This window comes from Aethalodelphis obliquidens, unplaced genomic scaffold, assembly GCF_003676395.1.
Source record: "Aethalodelphis obliquidens isolate GAN/ISIS:26980383/991018 unplaced genomic scaffold, ASM367639v1 scaffold13, whole genome shotgun sequence".
NCBI classification, from domain to species: domain Eukaryota; kingdom Metazoa; phylum Chordata; class Mammalia; order Artiodactyla; family Delphinidae; genus Aethalodelphis; species Aethalodelphis obliquidens.
Genome location: NW_020837957.1, coordinates 7,726,145 through 7,751,708, shown reverse-complemented (window position 1 = coordinate 7,751,708; position 25,564 = coordinate 7,726,145). Strand labels below are relative to the sequence as shown.

The 25,564-nt window shown below is 36.2% G+C and overlaps 1 long non-coding RNA gene across 2 annotated transcripts in view; it reads left to right on the top strand.

Moving 5' to 3' along the window:
- LOC113624361 (uncharacterized) overlaps positions 1 to 23,913 on the top strand; it is a 36,082-nt gene extending 12,169 nt beyond the window's left edge. For both annotated transcript variants that reach the window (XR_003434313.1, XR_003434314.1), the window contains exon 3: positions 20,524 to 23,913. This is a non-coding gene — a long non-coding RNA (uncharacterized LOC113624361). The remainder of the gene's footprint in view (positions 1 to 20,523) is intronic.
- The last annotated feature ends 1,651 nt before the right edge of the window (positions 23,914 to 25,564 follow it).

The window sequence follows — 25,564 nt, the reverse complement described above, 5'->3', positions numbered from 1 at the left end:
CTTAAAGGCAGGCAGAGTTGGATAGCTTTATAGTAGAAGAAAAGGGAAGGCTTCAGGTATGTCCTGATTGTGTAATAGTTCTGTTGGCTTGGGAAGCTGTAGGTGGGCTAACTAGAAGCATGGCATCCCTATGTGATTGGCTAGGGGAGCATACTTAGCTTTCTCTGGTTGGTTCCAAGTTGGAAGTGGGGACAAAAATCAGAGAAGCTGTCAGTTATTAATCAAGTCCTGGCCAATTTGGGCTGATTGTTAAAGAATTTATTGTGTAGCTTCCTGGATTATTACTAGAGATAGAAGTCTGACTTCCTACAAGTCTGGCTTACAGCAGGCTGGCTCCCTAGGCTGTTTATTGTAGATAAGGGGCATAACCTGGGAAGTTTGCTGCAGGTTGTGGGTCATTTTATAAATGGTCTGGCCATCGTTCTCTTTGTACACTCATTCTCTCATTCCAAACATTATTTCCCCAAAAGGAATAAAACTAGACATATTGCAACAAAGTAAAAGAAGGTAAGGAAACATGTAATACAACAAAATTTAATGAAAGTTCCTTGTCCAAAATTTTACTTGCTTGTCATTTTAATGTTTTTATTAGAGAATAAGGAAGGGCATGGGAAAGAATCTGTTCCCTGGAATGTCAAGTGATGTAAAGAAATTTCAATGGTGTTTGTATTAGTTGTATTACTGCTAAACTGCAGCAAAGAGACGCAAAAATACAATAGCTCAAACAAAATAAAGTATCTCATAACAATCCAGATATGTATACATGATCCAAGATAGAACATCACCATCATCATTATCATGTTTATCATCATCATCTATCTTTCTGTGGGTCTATCTATAATGGGAATTCTGCTTTCAAAGCCATTCATGACTCAGGTTCATTCATTCTCATTGTCCTTCACTTATTGTTCTTAAACATTCTTGTGTGTTGTTTCCCTCACCTGCATGGTCATGGCTGGCTCACCATCCCATATGTGTTCCAGCCCACAGAAACAGGGAAAGAGAAGTAGAGGGAAAGCAACTTTCTTTAAAAATATGGTGTGGGGAATTCCCTGGTGGGCCAGTGATTAGGACTCTGTGTTCTCACTGCTGAGGGTCCAGGTTCAATCCCTTGTTGGGGAGCTAAGATCCCAAAAGCCGCATGGCATGGCCAAAACATTTTAAAAATTAAAAAAATAAAAATATGGTGTGGCTACAATGGAATACAACTCAGCCATAAAAAAGAATGAAATTTTGCCATTTGCAGTAACAATGGATGGACTTGGAAGGCATTATGCTAAGTGAAATAAGTCAGAGAATGATAAATACTGTATGGTATCACTTAGATGTGGAATCTAAAAAATACAACACACTAGTGAATATAACATAAAAGGAAGCAGACTCACAGATATAGAGAACACACTAGTGGTTACTGGGGGGGAGGAGCAAAACAAAGGTGGGGGAGTGAGAGGTACAAACTACTGGGTGTAAGATAGGCTCAAGAATGTATTGTACAACACAGGTAATATAGCCAATATTTTGTAATAACCGTAAATGGAAAGTACCCTTTAAAATTGTATGACATTTTAGGGCTTCCCTGGTGGTGCAGTGGTTGAGAGTCTGCCTGCCGATGCAGGGGACGTGGGTTCATGCCCCGGTCTGGGAAGATCCCACATGCTGTGGAGCGGCTGGGCCCGTGAGCCATGGCCGCTGAGCCCGCGCGTCCGGAGCCTGTGCTCCACAACGGGAGAGGCCACAGCAGTGAGAGACCCGCATACCGCAAAAAAAATAAATTAAAAAAAAAATTGTATGACATTTTAATTTTAATAAAATTTTTAAAATATGGTATGGAAGTTCTACTCATACTCATATACCACTGGACATGGCCTGGTCACATGGTCAAATGTAGGTAAAGGAAAGCTTGAGAAATGTAGTGTCTAGCTGTACTGTCAAACTGACTAAGAAGAATTCATCACCAAAAGGAAGAAGAAAATAAAAACGAGGAAAATGAGTGTTCTCTGCCAGAGATATCATAATGGCTATGCATTTCAAACAATGAGAAAGTTATGAAAGAGCACAGAACACCTCACTCTCTTTGGAGCATTGTCCTGTCAAGCCCATGAGGCTTGGTGATGGGTTGCAGGCAAATCCACAGCTATCTGCTTCTTCGTCTTAGGGATTCCAAAGTTTCTCAGGCATTGATATAAAAAGCTTGCTCCCAGAGGGCTGAGAAGTGTAGATGATATCTAAATATTATTTAATGCTTTATTGGGTTGTAGAAAGAAAACAGTAGAAAAATCTTTACTTGTTGTCTGTCCCTTGGTGTCCTGAAAATTATTTCAGACCTAGCAAAGAGAAGGGAGGAATGCCAGATTTGACTTTTCTTAGGTATTTTATTTTTTCTTTCTTTTTAAAGATTTTTTTGATGTGGACCACTTGTAAAGTCGTTATTGAATTTGTCACAATATTGCTTCTGCTTTATGTTTCGGTTTTTGGCCATGAGGCATCTGGGATCTTAGCTCCCTGACCAGGGATCGAACCCACACCCCCCTGCATTAGAAGGCGAAATCTTAACCACTGGACCACCAGGGAAGTCCCTCTTAGGTATTTTAGCTTCTTTTCTCCTTGATAGCTAGAAATCAAATAATAATGTCTAATAAATTTTGGAGTACTCTGAAAAATGCAAATATAAAAGATACAAAGCACTATTTATAATTATGTCAAAGAAATTGAATAGTTTCACTCTGACTAATAAATTAAGTACCAGACCTCTGTAATTATGGCTGTTCCAGGATTAAGAATGTTATACCTATCAAGTGTAACCTGCCCCACATGTATTGTCCTAGAATGGTTTTCACCTGTTAGGCGACAGAGTACGTCTCATTTTAGTGTGCATGTGGACACAGGTGAGAGATCCAAGTGCCAATGTATAGAGTAAAACACTGATTCCTCATGCTTTAGAAAAGAATCTGTTATGGGGGGACAGCTACAAGAGGGTCAGCACTCTGGGCCTCATATGTATAAAAGGCCTCAAATTTAGACTTCTGAAATTATCTCCAAATGAAGTCATGCATAAGGATGTTTTATCTGTATATGTCTTCCAGACATGTAAATTTTTTCAAGTAAAATAAAATTTGTACAATTTTGACTTTTTAAAGATTTTTCAACACACTGGGAGCCACAAATGTTTATGGGTGGAAGATCATAAGATCCTATAAGGATAATGAAACCCCTCAGAACAGAGTGAAGTTTGCAGTGGCAGTGAGATTTACCCTGTCTCTTCTAAAATGTTCTCTAAACCACGGCCAAAAAATATAGGTAACAATTGTATTGTTTTCAGAGAAAGTTAAAGATGGGAAAATATCTTGTCATGCTATACATGGAAGGGAAGGGGTTTATTTGAAATTTTTTTTAATATTTTTTATATGTATGCCTTTGACACAGGTTTAAAACATCACATTGGCCTTATCCTATGCAGCTCTTGCAAAATATATTAATTTTTGTCTTCTTTCAAATTACTCTGGAAATTGAGATGGCCATAAATATTGGCATCAATAAGAATATTCTGAACTAAGGCCAGAGATTTAAAATCTTTGAAAAGAAGATTTGTTGACCTGGAGGATGCCAGATGGGAGAATCCATCATCTACCACATACAGTGAGCAAATTCCAAGTGCAAATGTGTTTCAGGAACATATTTTCCTGATCTAACTCTTTCTTCTCTGTTTATACTCAGACATGTCAACCTTGTTTTGGGAACCAAAACCTCACTCTTTTTTTTTGTACACTTTATTTTTTTAACTTTTTATTTTATATTAGAGTATAGCCGATTAACAATGTTGTGATAGTTTCAGGTGCACAGCAAAGCAACTCAGCCATACATATACATGTATCCATTCTCCCCCAAACTCCCCTCCCAGCCAGGCTGCCACATAACATTGAGCAGAGTTCCCTATACTATACAGTAGCAAAATCTCACTCTTACATCCCTTTTCTCAAGAATAGAGTATTTCCTATTCCAATTTAAGACTATGGATTCCTAAGGCAGTCATTCATACAAGAATAAACAATATAATCAAGGAAATCTGAAATCAGGACTGCTATTTCAAGCTCTTGTGTAGCTAACAGGACTTCTGACTAATCCACAGGAATAACCTCAGGGTAACTATATAACAGAGGGAAGGAAAGATTTTATGTTTAAGACTAGAAGTTCTGGAAACAGATCAGGAGCATGACAAAATGTGTGGTACACATGAGAGAGAGATACAGGATTTTTAAAAGTAAAAAGAAAGAATTAAAGAAAGAAATGAGGAAGGCAGGGAGGGAAGAACAAAAGCAAGGAAGCAAAGAAAAGGAAGGAAGGTGCATAAAGTAACAACACTTTCAAATAATACTGGAAGCATATACACTCTGGATCAACAGCTTTCATATTTTCAGGGCTTCATGTGTATTTACAGGTAGATTAAAAACTCTTGTTTTCTAGGCACAATTTTTGTTTATTCTGAAAGTGACAAATAGAAATCATCCACCTCTACCTGAGTTGTTACGTTGAATAATATTTTAAAGTTGTATTTCAGTTTAGTACAAAACAGTGAGGGTGGAGGAAGAGCTGGTGATGATACGCATGCCATGTGTATTCTACCACCTTTTAGTTCGTCTTGTGATGGGCACATATGCAAGATGGCTGACCTAGGTGAGAAATGCAGTCTATGATCATTCATGATTGGGAGATTCTGTGTGAAGATAAATGATCCCTATAGGTATCTGTCCCTTTGTCCTCATATTCTGACACTGAACTGGTGGTTTTCTTCCTATAATAAAAGTAATGATTGATGAGGTAGGTTTAGAGAAATACTAAGCCACCATTTCAGAAACAAACTCCTCTTTCTTATGTGCACCAGGACAATGATTCCCAACTTGGGGTGACACAGGGGAGAGAGGTCTAGGAGAATTACCTGGAGAGCTATTTAAAATTGTACATTATCTCCATCACCTACAGTTGAGAAATTGCTTCTAATCCCCTAAACTCTTAGACATCAAAGCTCTTCCGTGTGCAGGACTGCATTAAGGCAGAGTGCACTAAAGAAAACTGCAAAACAAAAGACTCAAAGCAAGAATTCTTCCTCTTTTTGTTTTAAAAATACCAAAAAAAAAAGGAAGAATATGCATTAGCTCTACTAGCTATTATACAAAATCCTGTAATTTAGTCAAGGGGCTGTCTACCCAGCCACACATTAGAATCTCCTAGGGAGCTATTAAAATACACTCATGCCCTGACCCATCCCAAACCAATTTAATCAAATCTTTGGGGATGAGTTCAGCCCTCTATAGTTTTTTTAAAGTCCCGGGTTATTATAATAACCTGTCAATAATAGGCAATACTGAGAACCACTGAATTAGACCAATTAAATAGCATAAGGATCATAAATTGGATATAAATTCTAGTCCCAGCTCTGCTATGGATTTGATTTGCAGTCGTTAGTAAGTTACCTAAACTCTTGGATTCTTACTTTTCTCAAAGTTAAAGCAAGAGAATTGAATTAGATCATTTAACAAACACTTTTTTTCCAAAGGTACATCAGATACATCTTTAACATGCCTTAAAGACTCCCTATCCCCTTCACTGATTTGGGCCAAGTCTGCTACTCTCGGCTTCCTCTTCAGCCCTAGTGAACCTATTTTAGCTCCTGAACACCTGTAAGCTCTCCTTTGCTCCCCAGTCTTCACACATTGTAGCCTAACTAGGAAACACTCTGGGCCCGCTCCCTCCTCACTCAATGCAGTCAGTAGTATCTGTCTAATCACATACACTTTTGACTTAAGGCTGTTCTTGTGATCATAGGGTCCTTAAAAAGGCAGAAGATGAACATTGATGGACCCCAGTACAATAAAGTAATACAATTATGTAATAAATAAAACTCTGAGCTAGACATTCCAAAATGTGGGTCTTACCATCACATTCTGCTCTAATTAGAAAGCTGACCAAACATAATCCAGTAACTTCAACAACTTAACCTAAGTCTCAGTTACCCCCTTATGTGACTTGTAAAGTCATTTCCAGTATAAGCATATCACAGATGAGAAAGCACTTTAAAATATTTTTTAAATATGAACTAAAATATCATTAACACATACTGGAGGAGATGAAATAGAATGCAGCCATGAATTTCCCTAGGGGGATGAACCTGTCATAAATAGAGTCTCTTGAGCAATGACCATGAGGTCACTTTTGAAACAGAATATGGTAAAAAGTTTGACTTGTCCACATTATTTCTCATTCCCAACAACTACTGCTTCTAAAAGATCATTTTTGGAAATGTCAGGAAATGGAAATATATGCATCAGAAGAGACTGAAAAAGAGGATCTTCTTTCCCATAAACTCTACAAATGAGTACTCAAGGTCCCAGTGAGGAAAGACCTTTAAACTCTCCCCATCTTCTACATCAGGATAATAACTGTGGGAAGGAGTGGAAGTACAGATCATATTTTAAGAAACAATGGGGGCCATAGGAGCAAGGAGAAGAATCTTGTAATACTTTCCCAGAAATGCTAGACAATTATATTAGGGAAAGCATGTTGTATAATCATAATTTAGATGCAGGGCCGGTTCTCAGAACATTTAAGAAGTAGAGTGTATTCTTATTCCCCTTCTATCCTTTACCATCTATTTTTCGCTTTCTGGAGCCTCAATAGGCACAGAATGATATTGGGTTACTCCTAGCAGCTCAAGGCAACATATTGTGATGCCCCCCCTCATAAGCCCCAACCCCAGCTTTCCCAATTTACTCATTCCTTTATGCTATTACAGGAAGCATGAAGAACAACAACAAAAACCCCCAAATCAAAAGCAAAATAAGCAGTATCTGTCCCAGCTAGAATATTATAATCTGTTTGTGACTTTAAAAAAAACAAAGAAATGAAAGGCAAGTATGGGGAATTCACAGGGGATACAACAGGTGGCAAGTGGGAGGTTCGGTTTTAGGTAACAGTGGGAGCAGTCTATTGTCACAGGAGAAAAAAAAGAGCATGTGGGTAAGAATGAAAGGGTGGTGGAAATTTGATAGTGGACAGATGACCTAGCTGTATTATGATGCTTCTTATTTGCTTGGGAAAGAGGGATACTGAAGGTTAATGGAGAGAGAAGCTGTGAAGACACCTCAGAGTTGGAAAGCAGATTTATTAAGGAACTCCAGAAAGATGGCTGGATAATTCTAAAGCCTCACTTGAGATTTGTGATCATAAATGCAAAGTGAGACCAGTTCACAGAAGTTTGTCTCCAAAACTGCAGCCACATTCCAGGCTTATCACATACAGTATGGAGTCAGCAGATAAATAGTTTTGCCAGTTGAGTGAGATGGAAGGAAAGCGTAACAAGGGAACTGAGACTGATTATAATGAATGTGATGGACCATGGAGTCTAACCTGAGCAAGGAGAAAAGTGAGAAGGAGGAAACACTGCAGAGTAAAAAAGTGTTGGAGTCAATGAATTGGGAGCCTGGCTGGGATAATAAAATGTTCAGGTGGACCTACTGGAGTAAAGGAGCTAGGAAGGAAAGCAGTAGTGAACAAAAAGTAGGCTGCTTAAAACTGAGGTTTCAGAGGCACTGCAATTACTGATGATGATGATGCCTAGGGCAGTATTTTACAAATTTTTTTGAGCACAATCCTTAGAAAGAAAGGAATTTTACATGATAGTATACATATACAAATTTTTACAAAACAATGCCAATCCTTAAACATACTCAGTTTTCAATTCTATTCCATTCCTTTTAAAAATTCTACTTAGTAAATTATTTTCCAGCCCTACTGAGGCATCAGAATCTATAGTGTGAAAAGAAGTGGTCTAGGGTAAGTTCCACAGGGGTAACTAAGGTGGGATAGAATAGGACAATAGAATTAAGGAAATCATGGACCTCAGGGGCCAGAGTGTTGAACTAAGCATTTTCATTGCTGTTGTAGTCGCCAAGAATAATGACAGAAGTAGTAGTAAAAGAGAAAACAATTAGCCAGATGTAAAAACTTTATATTAATTAACATTTCCAGTAAAAATAAAACCATAATAAATGAGTAAATGAATGGATAATACATTACCCTTTACACATTTCAAATCCCTTTTGTAAGTTGACATGAGTAAATAGATTATAATTAATTCACTAATTAATTAGACGTGTATTCATCTAACAAATATTTGAGAGCCTTCTGTGAGCCAAGGACTGCGCTAGTCTCTGGGCGGTTATATATTATGGGGAGGAAAATACCTGGATTCTACCCTCAGGTAGTTTGTAATCTAGTGTGGAACAAAGACATTGAATAAATAATCACGTAAATAATTAAATAGAGTTACAACTTGTGATAAGAACAATAGAGTGCTGGGGGGAGAACGTGGATTAGAAGAAGTGCTATCTGAGGAGTCCTCTTTGAAGTAATGATGTCTTAGCTGAATCCCAAAAGATGAGTAAGAGATGGCCATATGGTAAATTTTTTATCCTTCTGTACTTTACCTTCATTATCTTTGAAATAAAAGAGATAAAATAATACAATCTCATTTTAAGGACAGAGACTTAAAATCCGTATAGTTCAACAACTCTTCTGAGTCTTTGATCCTTTCTAAAATGTCTCTGCCCAAATGTCAATATCGTGGCAAACTTGCTCTCTTTCAAGGGCAATTAGTGAAAACTTTCTAATTATTATTTTAGATACTTTCTCACACATTAATGCATTCAATCCTCACAACTACCCTATAAGAAGTAATGTTCTCTAATTTACAGAGGAGAAAACAGATGGAGTTGACCTTGATACAATGGTGATAGTAACCACCATTTCTAGGACTCATTCTCTGTTAATAGTGGCAAGATTTTTCTCTAATGCACCAATATATGCAAAGCAGCTGCCTAGATTTAAGGGACAGTTACAAGGTCATGGGACAATTTCTTTGAGTAACCATCTGGCCCTGATCCAGCATTAAACCCACATCTGTGACCTCATTTGCAACATGCTCTTGCTAAATCTAAACAAACGATTTAGCAAGAGCTAAATCATTCCTTATTGGCTCTCACTCTTTCTAATCAATCAACCAACACCTATAGACTGTAAATAGGCACTAAATCTGGGAAATCTGGGAATAAAGAGATAGATTTATAATCCTGCTTCCCTTCAAACACTTACAAATTAATGGGGGGAATAGAATACTAAGCAGAAGTTTCCAAACCAAGCATACTGAGAAGTGCAGATAAAAGATAAGTAGAAACTGCGACAGGAGCACAAAGGAGCACATACATATTTACTCTAACTCTAGGGGCAAAGACAAAGTTTTACAATCTTTTAAACATTGTTGTCTTTTGATAAACATTCACATTTCAAGTCTCTTCCACACACACACAAAAAACAGTTCTAAGAAACCCCAAAGGAGCATGCCTCTACTGAGAACTGCAGTATTTTGTTTTTTTACCAGCATTTAATTTTCATAAGTTAAATTACACAAACAATAATTTTTTTTCTTTTTCAAAATTAAAAAAGTTGAGCATATTGAATATTTTTTTAATTGAAGTATGGTTGATTTACAATGTTCTGTTAGTGTCAGGTGTACAGCAAAGTGATTCACTGATATTTTTTCAGATTCTTTTCCCTTATAGGTTATTACAAAATATTGAGTATAGTTCCTGGTGCTACACAGTAGGTCCTTGTTGGTCACCTATTTTATATATAGTAGTGGGTATATGTTAACCCCAAACTCCTCATTTATCCCTCCCCACCTTCCCCCTTTGGTAACCATAAGTTTGTTTTCTATGTCCGTGAGTATATTTCTGTTTTGTATATAAGTTCATTTGTATCATTTTTTAAATTCCATATATAAGTGACATCATATGATATTTGTCTTTCTCTCTGTGGCTTACTTCATTTGCTATGATAATCTCTAGGTCCATCTGTGTTGCTGCAAATGGCATTCATTCCTTTTTATGGCTGAGTAATATTCTTTATCTATTCATCTGCTGACGGACATTTAGGTTACTTCCATGTCTTGACTATTGTAAATAGTGCTGCAGTGAACACTGGAGTGCATGTATCTTTTCAAATTATGGTTTTCTCTGGATATATGCCCAGGAGTGGGATTGCAGGATCATATGGTAGCTCTATTTTTAGTTTTTTAAGGAAACTCCATACTGTTCATCATAGTAGCTGTACCAATTTACATTCCTACCAACAGAGTAGGAGGATTCCTTTTTCTCCACACCTTCTCCAGCATTTATTATCTGTAGACTTTTTGATGATGGCCATTCTGACCAGTGTGAGGTGATAACCCACCGTAGTTCTGATTTGCATTTCTCTAGTAATTAGCAATGTTGAATATCTTTTCATGTGCCTTTTCGCCATCTGTATGTCTTCTTTGGAGAAATGTCTATTTAGATCTTCTGCCCATTTTTTGATTGGGTTGTTTGTTTTTTTGATGTTGAACTATATAAGCTGTTTGTATATTTTGGAGATTAATCCCTTGCTGGTCACATCATTTGCAAATATTTTTTCCCATTCTGTAGGCTGTCTTTTCATTTTGTTTATGGTTTCCTTTACTGTGCCAAAGCTTTTAAGTTTAATTAGGCTCCAGTTGTTTATTTTTGTTTTTATTTCATTACTCTAGGAGACAGATCCCAAAACATATTGCTGCCATTTATGTCAAACAGTGTTCTGCCTATGTTTTCCTCTAAAAGTTTTAAGGTATCCAGGCTTACGTTTAGGTCTTTAATCCATTTTGGGTTTATTTTTGTGAGTGGTGTTAGAGAATGTTCTAATTTGATTCTTTTACATGTAGCTGTCCAGTTTTCCCAGCACCACTTATTGAAGAGACTGTCTTTTCTCCATTGTATATTCTTGCCTCCTCTGTCATAGATTAAGCGAGAGGAATCAGGCTCCCTGACTTCATGCTATACTACAAAGCTACAATAATCAAAACAGTATGGTACTGGCACAGAAACAAATATATATCAATGGAACAGGATAGAAAGCCCAGAAATAAACCCACAAACCTATGAACATATTTTTTAAACTACCAAACCATCACTCCATGTCTTCCTCACAAAATTCTGCTAAGCTTCTCTGGCAGAAGGATCTCACCTGTCCTCTTACTAACTACACCTCCTGGAGAATCACTGGGCTTAGAGTATGTCAAAGAAATAAAAATAAATAGCAATATTGAGCATTTAGACCAATGCTTCCCAACTTTAACTGCTTCTTAGAGGCTTCAGTATCATATTTAAAATATTCTAATGTCCTGCCTCATGACAGACCAAATTAAATCAGAGTGGTGGGGTGAGAGTAGCACTCAGGAAGAAGGCACTGGATTTTTTTTAAAATACTTGAAAACCACTTAAAGAAATATGACTGCTTTTTCTCTTCAATTGGTCCTTGGAATTTTCCCAATGGTACTTGGACTTTCCTAATTTGATTCATCTTGGGAGGGGCTACTCACTTCTATTCACCAGTACTCATTACCTCATTAATAAACTTGCAGTTACCTTTTTGCTGATCTCCTTATGGTAAGTCTCTCTACCTGCACTTGGTAGAGTGCAGCTCCTCATTTATTCATTCATTCAGTACAGCAGTCAGTAAGTCAACATCACTGAGCACCCACTCTATGTTTAAGGCAGCGCTAAGAGCATACAATGATAAAGTCATGGTGACTGCCCTTAGGGACTCCCAGTCTAACAGCAGGATTGCACTCTGACAGAGTATGGAAGTATGTATAAGGAGGTAAGGGGCACAAGAGGGGAGCACTAACTGTTCCTGGGCAAGGAACTAAAGAGGACATCTCAAACTCACCAAGGCAAATGATGCTTCAGCGGATTATTATAAAAAGTAGGCATGAAATGTCAATTGTCAGGTCCCTGAAAGTCCATCAGAAAAACCTGAAGATCAAACAAAGCTACACTTATTAGACAGTTCAGTAAGGGATAACACCACCTTGACAAAAGTTTACTAGTATCTTAGAAGAGTGAAGGCAGGGAAAGATAAAGGATTTTGAGACCTGGGCTCAGTGCCTTTAAGGTGGGTCTAGGAAGGCAGGGAACTAGATGGGAATAGGCAGAGTTTATGACATAATTGTGGATTGGCTTTGAAGCCAGTCTAGATGTTGAAGCTGTTTGTCTTGGTAAATAAATTAATTAGCTAGTTCATCATCTTACCTTCCAGGAGCATGTATTTCATGGAACAAGTAGCCAAGTTATTTTTGCTTGTCCTCAGTATTATTTAATATAGAGACAAGAAAATATGTCCAGTCCCAGAAATGTTTACCACAGGAATATGAAATGTTGGTTTCAGTACTCAATAAAGGAGATGAAGAAGTAGGCAGAAGGGAACTGGGCAATGAGTCAGTATGTGCAAATCAAAGCAATAAAAGCAGAGCATGCTCTAAAAATCTCTTTTGCTTTCTGAATCAAGTCCAAACTCTTCAATTTGGTGTTTAAGACCTTCTAGTATATGAAACAACTTACATTTTAAGCATTTATTTCCTATTTGTCACTTATAACACAACCAAAAAGAATTAGTCACCATTTCTAACCTTTTGCACCTTTGCAGCACTATTTATGCATCTTCACATAACAGGGATCAAATCTCCACTCTAACATTTTACCAGCCATGTGACTTTGAACTAATAATTTAAATACTTTGTGCCTATTTTTCAATTGTAAAAAGGCAAAAGTAAAAATAACTACCTCATAGATAGATACCGGTAAAATCATCTATCAACAAACAGGTATCTATTGAGTACCATCTAGTGCCAGGCACTGTTCTAGGGGAAAAGACTGCCCACATTCAAGGAACTTATATATTTTCAGATATGTTATGAAGAGAAATACTGAGTAATGTGATAGAGGGCAAATGTGTTGAGGAGGCAGTCTACTCCAGTGTGGAGATTTAAAAAGATCTCCATGTTCCTTGAGAAAAGAAACCATAATTATGCACTTTTCTGTGACACTTGCAACATTCTTCCACATTGTTGACACCAAAAACCAGTGAGTGAATAAATGAACAAATAAGATACTCATATTGTTACTGTAGAGAATGTACCTTGAGTGGTTTTTATACAAAAGCTTTTACATGACTTTTAAAAGTCATCTTGGTAGAAATTTTACAAGGGTAAGTTAGAATCAGAATAAATTGTTAAATTATAAATATAATTGTTAATATAATTATGTAATTAATATAGTTAGTATAATTATATATTATATAATTGAATACAATTGTTAATAAAAATACACAGTTATAACTTTTTAGTCAAAATTTAGATGCAAGAGTGATGTTTTGTGTCTGAAATGTCATTGTTAGGGCCTTTTAGAGGAGGCTTATCCTGCTGATAGAGAAGCAAGATAAATTGTTCCTAAAATCAATTATAATTATACAATACTTAATATATTCCCCCCAAATTGATGCAACTTATATCCTTTCTCTCAGGCTTACAGTAAGAATTAATAATCTCTTCTTCACAGAGCAATAAGCTCATTACTCCAGCTGCTTTTTCTAGCCAAAGGGAAGAATAATAGAAAAATCACATTTTCCCAACAAATAATACACAGTGAAAAATATGTCCTTGGGTTCACATGCAGAAGTAACAGAACCTAGCTTCAATTATCTGAATGCTAACAATTTTCCAACCGTTGCAAAAAAAAATTAACTTAACTCTGCTGATTCTTTAACTCCATCCTTATACAGGCTTTTAAAGAAAAAAATATATATATATATGTATAATTACTGAATAATAACTATGTACCAGGTACTACACTAAACATTTTATGTTCATTATCTCATTTCATTCCCAAAATACCCATAAGGAGTAGGTACTATTTTATTTCCCTATTACATGTAAGACAACTATAGCTCAATGAAATTACCACATATGCCTGCCTGAATATAATTCAACCCAGAATATCAGAAGATAAGATAATCTTTCATTATCCAAATTAGAATACAAACACAATAAAAAGGAGAATAAAAGCCTGATTGAATATATGTATACTAATAAGAATATAAACTTTAAAAGTAAATATGTGCATATTTGATTTATTTGGTTACATATTTATTTTAAATCACATGCCCTGTAAATTAACACATTATATTTAAAATATTACTTTTTTCCACCTTCAGATTTCATGAAATAAGTTTATTTAACCTCTTCACATGCCTCTTAACATCAAATTCTTATTGACCACTGGAACCACTTTTCTGAGACAGATAACATTTTTCCAAGAATAGCATTTGTATTAAAGTTCTCCAGAGAACCAACAGGAGATTGATAAATAGATGATAACTAGATAGACAGACAGACAGACAGATAGAGATTTATTATAAGGAATTGGCTCATATGATTATGAAGGCTGATAAATCCAAAATCTTCAGGGCAGGTCTATGGTATGGGAGACCTAGTGAGAGCAGATGATCCAGTTGCAAGGCCATCAGGCAGGAAGAGGCGATGTCGCAGATGAAGTCAGGGCAGTTGGCTGTAGAATTCTCTCTTACCTAGAGAAAGATCAGCCTTTTTGTTCTAGTCAGCCTTTCAACTGATTGGATGAGGCCACCCACATTATGAGGGGTAATCTGCCTTACTCTACTGATTAAAATGTTAATGTAATAGAATGTTAAAGTCTACTATATTAAACGTTCATCTCACCCAAAAACACCCTTGCAGAAACACCCAAAAAATTGTTTAACCAAATATCTGGGAAGCCTATGGCCCAGTCAAGTTGGCAGACAAAATTAACCATCCCACCATTTTAACGTCTAATTTTTCTCTTTCTGACTGGTTTTAAGCAACTTGATTATGATTATCCGTGGAGTACTTTTCTTCATGTTCTTTGTGATTTAGTTTCGTTGAGCTTCTTGGACCAGTAGGAATTTGGAAATAATTACAACCATTATTTTTTAAAATACTTTTTGTGCTACACCCCCCACTGCCTATCAGTTCTAAGATTCCAAATATTACATGCATGTCAGATGGTTTAGTATTATCCTCTAGGCAGCAAAAGCTAAATAATTTGCAGGGCCCAGTGCAAAATTAAAATGAAGGATCCCTCATTCAAAAATTGTTTAAAAATTTCAAGAGGCAACAGCAGAACATTAAACCAAGTGATAACCCCTTCTTAATGTAGAATCTATGTGTCAGGAAAGGTTGCACACCTGTGAAGCCTGCCCCGCTCATTGGTAATTGAGATGTTTTTCATGTTATTTCAGTCTTTTTTGTCATCCTTCATCTTTGATAATTTCTGTTGCTATGTTTTTTAAAACTCATATATCTTTTCTTCTGCAATGTCTAATCTGCTCTTAATCCCATCCAATGAATTTTTCATTTGGGGTATTGTATTCTTAGCTCTGTGAGTACCATTCAGTTCTTTGGTATTTCTAGCATTTCCCATTATGTTCATGTAGTCCTTAGTCAGGGATTTATAAGAATACATGAACATAATAAGGAAATATATATATATATATATATATATGTGTGTGTATACATATATACTGTTTTTAAATCCTTGTCTAATAATTTTATTATCTCTATCATTTCTTGCCCTGTTTTTATTAAGCAATTTTTCTATTTGTCACAGGTCACATTTCCCTGCTTCTTTACATGTTAATGATTATTTTAGTGGATGCTGGACACTGTGAATGTTATGTTGTTCAGTGACTGGATTATATTGTCTTCCTATAAAGGATGTTGAGTTTTGCTTTGGAAACCAGTCAATTTACTGCCAAGTTCACTTGACCCTGTTGGGCTTTGTTAGAGCAGATCTAGATTAACCCTCATTCTAGGTTACAGTAAACCTACTCCTAAAGTATGGCCATTCTGAAGTTTCAACTAAATGTTTACGGTATTCTAGCTGGTCAGAAAAACAATATCTCTCAACACTGTGCAAGCTCCAGAATCTCTGTTCATCTCAGAAAGCCTTGCATATGTTCTTTGTAAGACCTCATAGTCATCCTGCACATGTATAGCTTAGCATTCAGCCAAAACTCAAGGAAACCCTATGAAGATTCTCAGAGCTCCTTCTCTGTACAGAGAAACACCCTTCCCTGGGACACTTCTCTACAAATTCTAAACACATCAGCCTTCCCATACTGGGATCTCTGTTTCCTGTGCCCAACAAGATCTTTGCTTTTTAGGCTCCACTCCTTTGTTCCATGCCTTGGAAAGGCAAAAAGGCAGAAAACCTGGATGAATGCCAAGTTCACCTCCAGTGTTTCCCTTCTCTCAAGGACGGCTACTCTGCTCTGCAGGTTGCTCAACATCTGAAAACAATCACTTTGTATGTTTTGTCAATTTTATAGTTATTTGTTATAGGACAGTAAATCCCCTCCCATTACTCCCCCTAAGTCAGACTATTCCATCTTTTATGTGCCGTCCTCCAGCCTGAGATCACCTTCCCAGTCCTTTCCTCTTCAACTGCATAGCCCAACTCTACTCCTTTCTGTTCCTTGACATAAATGTGTCCTTGCTCCCCAGCTCATTTTGCTCTCTCCATGAACACCTGCAGATTTATTATCCCACTGACATTTATTATATGTGCTGGAGACAGGAATCTAGGAGAAGGTACAATGGTTTATAGTACTACAGTTTTTTAGAATAGCTTTCTCCAAAACTTGTCCTCAAATTATCTGCATCTTATTTATAATAAATATCATTTCCTGGCAAAGAAAACACATGCTATAATACTTATGAAAATTGTCATTCAAATAAGATGCAATGTATATAATAATTTCCATCTTCAGAGAGTATATAAATGTTTGATTAGATTTCATTTTTTATATACAGTATATGCATGTATTTTTAAGCTATATTACGCACTAAAATAAACTCCAACATACTTACTCAAACATGTTTTGCAACAAATTTCCAACATATTGGAGGATACCACTTAATAAGGGCTGCCAAACTAACGTGCCTTTGTTTAGTGTCAGAATACAGATCTTCTTGCCAATTCTAAGCACATACTTAACCTTCTTTTAAATGTGCAATTGATTAGTCTTTGTCCTGTTCTTTTTACGAATTGCATATGTTTGCTTCTATAAAGCTTTACAAGCATGTCACTTTTTCACTGGGATCAATCAGAAGTTTCTTCATATACTACAGCCAAAATAAAGCTAAAGAAATAAAATGGAAGCTGAGACTAACAGAAGATGGCAACTGTCATCCATAAAACCCAATGTCAGGTTGTTGAATCCATCAAAACTGTCTCAATGATCTCATTAACTGACTTACTTTAAGTACAATAAGTGCTAAAAATTTGAATTTTTCAAATCAATCATTATTAATAAAATATTGCTCTCATATATTTATAAGTTTTATATATTGTATGTCCACAGACAATACCATTTTTATTAAAGATATTTCCCTTCCAAAAATTATTTTTGAAAACCACTATTTAAGATGAGCAAAAAGCTTCAATGTTCAGGAAAACCTTAGACTGATTCTGGCTTAAATACTTTGCTTTTTCCTGGGTCTTCTTGTCTTTTTCTTGCCCCTCTGTAGTCTCCTCCCCCCATTTCTACCTCCTGTGACAGGCAGAAAGGCTACTCTTCATGCCATTTTCATAACCATTATTTCAAATAATAGCATAAGTATAACCAAATCTAACTAACATTTCCTCTATTAGTAAATATTTACTTTGTCTTCAATATTTCATTACAGTGAACACTATCCTAAAGATATTCAAGACTATAAATTATTTTTCTTTTTTTAGACTTATTTTTTTAATTAATTAATTTATTTTTGGCTGCATTGGGTCTTTGTTGCTGCACGTGGGCTTTCTTTAGTTGTGGTGAGCAGGGGCTACTCTTCGTTGCAGTGTATGGGCTTCTCATTGCGGTGGCTTCTATGGTTGTGGAAGCATGGGCACACGGGCTTCAGTAGTTGTGGCACTCAGGCTCAGTAGTTGTGACTCGCGGGCTCTAGAGCGCAGGCTCAGTAGTTGTGGTGCACAGCCTTAGCTGCTCCGCGGCGTGTGGGATCTTCCCGGACCAGGGCTCGAACCCGTGTCCCCGGCATTGGCAGGCGGATTCTTTTTTTTTTTTTTTTTTCCAGTACGCAGGCCTCTCACTGTTGTGGCCTCTCCCCTTGCGGAGCACAGGCTCCGGACGTGCAGGCTCAGCGGCCACGGCTCACGGGCCCAGCCGCTCCACGGCAATGTGGGATCCTCCCGGACCGGGGCACGAACCTGTGTCCCCTGCATCAGCAGGCGGACTCTCAACCACTGCGCCACCAGGGAAGCCCGGCAGGTGGATTCTTAACCGCTGCACCGACCAGGGAAGCCCTTTAGATTATTTTCTTATGACAGACTCAAAGTAGTGGAGTATTAGATTAAAACTACTATTTTCTATTTCTTAAAAGACTTTTAGCAAATCATTTCAGTAGACAGTGAGAACCACTTCAAACTGGAAAGCAAATACTATCCTATGTCATCTGCTCAAATTTAATTTCACAGAAAAACCTCTGCCTTTTAAGTCATAGATATTAACCTGTTAGACATTTGTTTTGCATTCCTTGCTCCAGGGAAATTCCCTTACCTCCCCACCACTCCAAAGTTGGGGTTATGTTCCTTTTGGGGGGCCCTCAGGGGCCTCTTTGCTTTAACCTTTTACAGCACTAACTGTTTCATAATTGCTCATTCATTTTTGCTTCATCCCCAGATTTTATGTACCTGCCACCAGAGGCTTTACCTTGTTCACAGATATATTCCCCAGAACCTAGAACAGTGTCTGGCACACAGCAAGGATGCTATAATTTTTGCTGAATTAATTATCTTTATTAAGGAAGTGACTACATATCCTTTTCCATGTCCTTAAAATTCACAGTTTGGGGGTTTGTTTTGATTTTGTCCTACCAAGTACAGCAATGCTTAGCATACCTCATGGCACACAGACATACAAAAAAATAAGTTTTGAATGCATCAATAAACTAGTTCATTTACTTAAAAAAAAGGACATGACATTCCAGAACAAACCAAATCTGATAGGTATACTGTTTTAGGATTTGGGGATTACAAAGAGATCTAGCAGTCAGAGTAAATATTTGCTTACTTGATGTGTCATTCACATTTCAGACCTGAACCTACCATTGTCTGTGTGACCTTAAGTAAGTCCTTTATGCTTCTTAGCTTCAGTTTCTTCATGTATAATATTACGTGGTTAGACCAGATCATCAGTATGTGTTCTTCCAGTTCATTTTAACTTTACTTTGGAAGGGAATTTATTGAGTTATAATAAGACAATGTGACACACAGAGCTCAGTAACCTTGTGTTTTTGGTTTTTAAATTTGTTTTGTTTTACTGTAATTTCTTAATTACAAAATTTCTTTGAAAAAACATAAAGTACTTGTGAAAGCCTGATAAAGTTAGATGATTGTCCACTGGTAAGAGAGTAAATCTGTATGCCTCTAATGGTCATCAGAGGAGTTATTTGGGGCCATGAATATTTCTTTGTTCGGTTGGGCAGGTTGTTACTGTGGTTGTATAATAACTGATACTAAAGCTCAGTGTAGCTCTTTCAAGACTCTGGTATCCTTTTCAGAGATACGGCACATAGTATTGTATGTTAACTAACTTTAACAAAAGAATAAAGTAGGGTAATCCCCATACCCATCTCCTTTTGAAAGGCCTATGTCTAAATACCTTTTAAGACTCCAGGAGTAAACCAAATTATCTAGGAATCTAATAGTTTTGTTCCTACATTTTAGTTCCCATTTGAAATGGCACTAGTCCCTCAGTAGACCGATAATCATATATTCACACCATTGAATATGCTAGTTTTGGGAGTGGTAAAGGAATAACTGTATTCCTCCATCTGCCCCTGATTTCTCATAAAGATAAAGCACAAATATATCACTTGGAGTGCAAGTCAGTGATCAGTGGTGCAAGAAGGAAGCCCACAGCAAAGTCAGAAGTGATGGCACAAGCTTATGTGCTATAGGAATGTTCTGGAGAGGGCACAGGGAGGAAAGGAAGACTAGACATTGTGCCTAACATAGGTTAGAGGACATCGCCCTCTGAAAGGGGAAAAGAGGGTGATCTAACAAACTACATAATTGCACATTTTTATTGTTATCATTGTATTACTACAATTATGTGCTTCTGGTTCAATGGCTTGAGGCTATATATATTTTATGAGGCTATATATATTTTATGACTAAAATATATATAGTCTGATTATCCAACAAGATATCTCTGCCTTCTTCCTTTTCTCTCCTCCTTTACCTCCTCTGTATCATCATGTTTTTTTTTTCTTTGCCTCCCTGGTACCGTCAGATTTATGAAGCTCAGTCTATTGATTCATTTATGACTTTTGGACATTTAGTATTCAGATTAACAGCCTTGTTCAGTGTGTTCTGTCTTACTTTCTTGTATGTAATTGTTTTTATAATTGTAGAAAATTTTTAAATATTTTAACTTATTTTTATTTCAAGTAGTTTGTTTAAAGTTGTAATCAGGAATTGCTATAATAAAGGGAAAATTGTTTAAACTTGCTCATGTTTCAAATATGTAATAAATCTTAAATGTTTTATTTCCTCCAAGGTAACTCTTCAGAGACATATCTAGCATCTCAAATCATCTCTAAGTCTGGACTTAGATGGCATAAAGAAGAGCCCTCTGGGGGAGGCTGATGACTTCATACTTAAAATCTATTCTCCTGGCAACGTTGGAAACTCAGATATGTTCCAGGCAAAATTTCACTCCTAAGAAGTCATAATTCCAATCTTAAATTCTCAGAATTTCTAAAGCAGAATAATTTTATACAAATCTCCTTTCTGCAGAATCTCTATTTTTGGTTTCTTCACCATACTGACTTCTTAATCAAAGCCTTTCTCCTGTCATACAAATTTGCCTAGGAAGTGCTCAGTTCTAAAGGAAACCTTTTCAGTATATATTGGTCAGGATGAGCTAGTCTATGCTACAGCAACAAATTACCCCTCAATCTCATTTTATAACACACTGAAAGTTTGTTTATAGCTTACATCAGTGTGGGTTGGTCAACTCTCTTCTAAAAGGTAGTTCAGGGACTCTCATTAGGTACTCCATTAGGAAGATATGAACCCTGTAGTTGCCATGAGGAGAGAGTTAGAATTAATTGAATAAAAGGTCAGATCTACAAGTGATATAAATCATTTCTGCCTATATTCCATAGCCGCAGCTTAACTGCAGGGGAGACTAAAAAATATAGCTCTCAAGTAAGTCCAGAAAGAGAAAATTATGTGGTATTGTCACTGCTACACACTATAATCCTTAGTCCCAAGAAGCAAACATGGAATTTCATAACCACAAACTCTATGAGACATATAATTGAATTTTTTCTAACTCTGAAAAGGTTTGGAAATTGATTTCCCAATGATTTTCCTGTAGCCTAGCAAGATAGGAAAAGCAATGTATTGATTCATACATATATACCTACCTACCCTTATTCATCCACCCATATATTCATTCAACAATATTTCTTTTATTCAAGCAAAAAACATATCTGATTTTTTCCATGTAATAGTGCATCTTAAAGATTGTTCCATATCTATATTTATATAGATAGATACATACATAGTACAGAACTATCTCAATCATTTTAATAGTTATAGCTATTCACTATACTTCCCTATTAAAAGACAGGTTGTTTCCAGAGAACACACTTAATACATCTTTGAATATATATGCAATTATGTATAGATAATTCAGATTCCTAGAGGCAAAGAGAACTGTTGGGTTCACAAGCCAAAAATTAATGTTAGTACATAGTTGTGACCATTAACTCAGCCAAGATGACTGGTATATATTTTCTAACTGGTTTTGTTCTGTCCTAATTGTTTAACTTTAATCATCTTTTTGTATATGTGTTTTATTATTATAATAAGAACCTATTATGTAGCTTAGCAGCTCATAGCAATTGTCAGGTTTAGAAGTAGAAATAAAAACAAAAGCTGTAAGGAAAAAGAGAATGATAGAGAAGGGAAAAAAATCAGTTTAAAAAGTGAAAAAGAAAGGAAGGGAAGGATGAAATAAGGGGAGGAAAAGAAAAAAATACAGATGGACGGGCAGACATTCAGAGAGGAAGGCAGGAAGGAGCCTTTGGAAAATTAAATGATGCTTTCAAATTATGTTTCCAAAGCCAGATTAACATTGAAACGAAGAGCCAAGAAAACACAAAAATAGAAAACTATGGACCACTCTCATTTGGGAAATTACCCCTAAAGTCCTAAATGAAACACTGGCAAATAAAATACAGAAATATATTAAAGTATAATATTTCATAACCTAGTGGGATTCATGCCACAATAAATCCAATATCTAGATTTTCTAAATACCTCAGTCTCCCCAATACCTAGAACAGAGCTTTGCACTTTGAGTAAATATGTACTAAGTTGATGAATAAATGTATGAATAGTGAAAATCTTTTAATATAATTCATCATATTAATAGATTCAAGGAGAAAAATTATGTGATCATCTCTAGAGATGCCAAAGAGGCACTAATAAAATTCAGCATATATTCCTGATTAAAAAAATATCGATAAAATAAGATTGAGATCCTGCCTTAATATTGTTTTAGAGAGACAGATTGAGAAGCAACTAAAAATTCGTAAGTAGCAATAACAAAATTCATCAAGGTGGTCCTGCCACATTACTGTATAAATCAATGGTTTTTAAATATACAAATAATAACTACTTGAAAATATAATAGAAGAGAATATCCAATTTATAATAGTAATAAAAAGATACGATAGTTAAGAATACCCTTAACAGATAATGTGAAAGATTTATAAAATTGAAAATTTTTAATTTTACTAAAGGACATTTTAAAATGTTTACAAATAGAAATATATATCCTGTTTTTCAATAGAAAAGCCTTCAATAATATTCTATCATTTTTAAGCCACCTAAAAAATTATATATATATATACTATATTTATATACTTATATATATCAATACTTAGTGGCAATGGTGGTAGAAAAGGGGCTTTGTGGGAGACTACAGTGTTTCTAACATGCATTGAAAAGGTAACAAGACTAACCCAAGATACTGAAAAAGAATAACAAGTAAATTATAGCTGTATCAGATATTGAAACATACTATCCAATTCCTACTGCATCATAACAACTCCAATACTTAGCAGTGTAAGACAACCATTTCATGATATTCCTGAAATCCGTGGGTCAGGAATGCAGGGCACAATGATGGTGTGTTGCTTCTAGAAACATTAGAATAACTGGGAGTGACTCAGCATTTGGGGGTTGGAATCATAACAGCTTTACTCACATGTCTGCTGCCTGGGCTAAGATAACTTGTAGATACAGCTCGGCTAGAGCACCTACACATGTTCTCTTCATGAAGCCAGGCCAGAACATTCCTAGAAAAAGCCACCTAAAACACTGGTTTGATGATTTGCCTGTGAGAGGAGCAAGTTAGTTGGCAGAGGTGGGAACAGTAGGAGAAAAGGGAGGAAATGAAGAAAGGGAGAGTCCAAAGTATGAAGGAGACTCACCATGTTTACATATTAACTTTTATTTTTTTAACTAGTTAATATATCAAAAAAAAAATTAGCCTAAGTAAAATTTTACATCTATTTATGATACACTTGATAAATTAACTGAAACTTCAAATTTCTTTATGTTCTGCTAGAATTTTTTCAGGATACAATGGTAAAAAAAATATTTTTTCAAGATTAGAAGCTCTGTTGTTTTTTTAATGGGAAAATAATTATTTGGTTTTTTGAAGGATGAATGTAAGTTCTAACGCACAGAGCAAAAAGTTGTATGCATATTATTAGGGTGAAGTCAAAGGAAGTTCGTACCATCACTTCAAAATATTCATGCTTATAACAAAATACACGCCATGCTTTTTTCTTAATTTAATAAAAATGAAAGCAGGGGCTTCCCTGGTGGCGCAGTGGTTGAGTCCGCCTGCCAATGCAAGGGACACGGGTTTGTGCCCCGGTCCGGGAAGATCCCACATGCCGCGGAGCAGCTGGGCCCGTGAGCCATGGCCGCTGAGCCTGCGCGTCCAGAGCCTGTGCTCCGCAACAGGAGAGGCCACAGCAGTGAGACGCCCGCGTAAAAAAAAAAAAAAAAAAAAAAAAAAAAAAAAATGAAAGCAGTATTTCCCTCATATTTGTTTCATGTTTGACACTACTGCTTCTTGTTTGGCCCAAGTCAGGACCTGAGCTTTGCGATAACCCCAATTACTGGCAACCTACTGACAGTAGGTATAAGTAGAATGCCCCGGGGAAGACTGCTATATGAGCCTCAGGAAGGCAGCCTGTGAGATCAAAAAAATCTAAACAGAAAATGTGTCACCACAAATTCAGCTTTGGAGTCAAACTCATAAGATCAAGAATTTCGTGCCTTGGAGTTCCCTAGTTTTCTATATGAATGGCATAGTCTTATTAAATATTAATTAAATTTATTAATATCATTCTGTACTAAGGTTCAGTCTGTATTTCAAATTTCCATAGTGATCCAAAGGAGACTATCACCGTAGTGTCAACTTGCTACAAATGATTACCTAGAAATTCTAAGTAAGCCCTGATATATTAACTATACAAGCTGGGAAATAAATTTCATAACATTGAGTTAGATATCAAAGCATGATGGAATTTCAATAATAACTTTGTTACAAGGATATCAAACCCAACCTTAGTCTGGGCATATACAATTACTTCAGCCATGAGGTCAATAAAGCCATTTCTATGAAGCTCTTCTTGAAATGAGGAAGAGAGTGAGCCCTTCAGGAATTGTCAGAATTAGGACACCTCTCATAGCAGCCTTCCTTAAGTCTTTACCATTGTTGCCTTATGGTCCAAGAGCTCTCTTCTCTATATTGTCCCTGTTGTATCTTGAGGCTGAATACAGTGCTGGCACTTAATAGGCAAAAAAACAAATATTTGTCCATTGAAACTAGTTGGAATATATTGATAAAACTTAGTTTCCTCAAGGGCAAGTCCAGTAAATCCATGATTTGCTATTACCAGAAGTTATGCTAAGCACTTTATATTTATTATTCACATATTATTCTCAAAACAACACTGAAAGGTAGTTACTATTATTTCAATTAGACAACTAAAAAAAAAAAAAAAAATGAGGCTTAAAGAGGTTGAGTAACTTGCCCAAACATATACAATGAAAGAGACAAAATTTGAATTCCTGCTCAAACCCCTAGGCTGCCTCTCAACTCAGGTCTGTACAGGACTAATTGCTATCTATAATCTCACAGCTAGCCTTCCCCACTCCAAGTACATACATTAAAGAGAACAGGTAAGGTGACAAACAAAAACTACTAGGTAAGCAAATTCATATAAAAGAACTATTTTGAATATATATCAGCCCATTTAGAAATGCTGACTTTCCCATCCTAAGAATGCCTCTGTTAATTCTCTGGCACCATTGCATTAATGATTAACTTTTGCTCTTTAATTCCTACAGCAAGAAAATAAACATGATGTCTCTACAGCACTAGCATGAATATCATTCTCTGAAATTGTGCCATAGAGGAAGAGGTTGGCAAGGGAAAATTGTCTTCCAAAGGCTTATATGCTTACTAGTCACTTCTTACTTTATGGTTGCTATCATGTCCTAAA